Here is a 2565-nt window from a genome sequence, read left to right on the forward strand (position 1 = left end):
TGAAACCTGGCCCCACCCTATCATGAGATTTCCTGAGGTCAGATGGCCCAGGATGTGAGTGGGCATTAAGGCGTCTGGGAAGGGATCTCAAAACTGGATTATAGATGGCAGAGAGTTGGTGTCGTAAACCCCCGCCTCTGTTCAAAGATGGTCGCTCACAGTGGACACAGAAAGAAAGAAGCCATCTATGTCCACTGTGAGCGACCATCTTTGAACAGAGGCGGGGGTTTACAACACAGGTTTCACAATGAACATACCCGAAACTCTGGCTGATTGGGTCCCACACCCAGTTTCACACCTTGGCTCAGGCGATTAGAGGATCATCAGGGGGTCCTTTTGTCCCTCTGTCGGGGGTCACTCCCACTAGGTTTATATCTGGGACTCTCCACCATTTGACCTTAGAACTGAAGAAGCTTCTCGGATTAGAGGTGAAACGTCTTCAAGCAACTTAAAGAAGTCCAGACGCTTTTCTTTGCAAGCTCCTTTGACAATGAATCCAGTCCCCTTTTTTGCCATTTAAAATTGATTTATAGAGCTGTTAAAAGTCCTTTCACCAAAAACTGATCGCAGCTTCTACCTTCTGACAGGAATGTTGTTCGAGGACATTATTCAATAACCTATGTTGTTGTAGGTGATATACTCGGTTTAAATACTGGCAATTACTTTTTGGCACAACATCAGACAAAAAGAGTGAATGATTATTACTGTGCCTTTGGATCTCTGCACTGAATATTTTAATTATTATGGGGTTTGTCTCCACACAGTAAATACCTTTTACAACTGGACGAGATAGCGGGATTCACTCAACAACTGATCTGAGAACATGCAACAACATATATGATCATCCAGTAGAGCTGGAATCATTTAAAATGTTTTGTAAATAACCTAAAAGAAACCCTATTGTTTGTTCTATTTGTCTCCGTGTGTCGTAACACGACGTAAATATTAATCAAGGACAGAAAACAAGCTAAGCAACGTTAACAACACCAATCCCAGTAGACAACACACACAAAAACATCTAAAACTTTGAGTTTTATAATTAACATGTCATATAACCAAAACATTATACGTACATCTACAAGCACTCCCAGTTCACTACGTTAAATGTCTAACGCTAACACAGGATTAAGACCATTAGCAGACCTTCAGCTGTGAATCAACAGAATAGCCAATGGTTTTCTACCTGAACTTTCCAGTCTGTTGGAAGCACAGTTAACCTTCACCAATGCCCATTTTTCTTTCCGTCGGTAGTTTAAACGGCCTGCAGAATGCTACCTCAAATGCTGGCAGCTCAAAGTAACCCGAGCGACCTTTTAAGTACCGTTTAACAAATTCCTGCTAACAAGAAGTTAAGCTAGCAGCACACTGGCATCCTCCGAGTACTTCAGTCTGGCTGATTCGTGACCGTTATTTGGCGTTGTTAAACACCGATGGACTCATTTTAACGACAACACCGCCACTATTTTAGGACTCCGCTTTCGTGAAACTCACCTTGATCTTCAAGATCCGCTCCGGACAGCTAGTCCTAGTTTATGTGTACTCCACGGTTCTCCTATACCCGAGTAAAGCACCCAAACACAGGACGAGGCTGCGCGTCACGGCAAATCCAGAGAAGCTACAGGAACCTCTAAACCGCCCCTCCGCGGAACGAACCACTAGTTTATACGAGGGGTGAAATGAATAACTTAGAGTTCAAGGATTAAGTGTTCTGGCTCTAGTATTAACACAGACAAAAAAATACTGATACTCTATAATATTAAAAACATAACTAACGCCCATAAGTACAATAGTCTTATTACACAAATGGCGTATTGCAATAATATCATACATGCACCCCTATGATCAAAGTATATCTACGCCTTTCTTGCGTCATCAAAACAGTTCAGCGCTAGGTAGAAGACGTGATTTTTCTAGATAAACACAGGGATAACTATAAAAAGGGAACAGAAAAGCATTTTGTCTTCGTTTAACGGTTTGTCCGAGTCTATATACTTTTGTTTTAGGCGACTCTCGCGTTGTTTGCTAGTTTCTGTTTTTATTCTCCTTCACGTGAAGTCACACGCGGGAAATTCCAGCGTGAAGACCTAGTGGAACAGCCATTTATAGCACTGCGAGGGCAACTCTGGTCTCACTTCCCCCAAAATATATGACAGAAAATGGAAACGCTAAAGAAAACAGTCTTGGCTTTGACATGCAGAAAGCTGGGTCTGTGCCTCTGTATTTGTACTTTGTTTTAAAACCAGTTAATAGGCACAGTAATGTCAGCCGATAAACCTTACTGTACACCCCAATGCCTTTGATGGAAACTGTTCATGTCAGTCTAACACTGATCATCTATAATTATGCCAAAACATACCCATTTCAGTAGGAGATAAACTCCTAGCCAAAGTTAAAGCATAGGACCTTGTAATGTCATTTATCCAATGAGAACATAATGAGTTTCTGCTTCCAGGTCTACATGAAAGCATTTAATAGTGTTTTGAGCTTTGATTTACCTGCTCCACAAAAATAACTTTTCTTTTCTCTGAAGCAGAAATGAAAGGACAGTGTGATTAGACCCTGAAT

General features: G+C 41.4%; 1 protein-coding gene across 1 annotated transcript in view; it reads right to left on the minus strand.

The window, feature by feature from the left end:
- The window catches only part of cunh21orf91 (chromosome unknown C21orf91 homolog), an 18146-nt gene extending 16510 nt beyond the window's left edge, over positions 1-1636 (minus strand). The window contains exon 1 of the mRNA XM_005740364.2: positions 1492-1636. The gene's annotated coding sequence lies outside the window, so the exon portion shown is untranslated. The remainder of the gene's footprint in view (positions 1-1491) is intronic.
- Between the last annotated feature and the right edge of the window lie 929 nt (positions 1637-2565).

The sequence above is a fragment of the Pundamilia nyererei genome, unplaced genomic scaffold, assembly GCF_000239375.1.
Source record: "Pundamilia nyererei isolate P.nyererei 1_Seehausen unplaced genomic scaffold, PunNye1.0 scaffold00099, whole genome shotgun sequence".
In the NCBI taxonomy this organism is placed as follows: Eukaryota; Metazoa; Chordata; class Actinopteri; order Cichliformes; family Cichlidae; genus Pundamilia; species Pundamilia nyererei.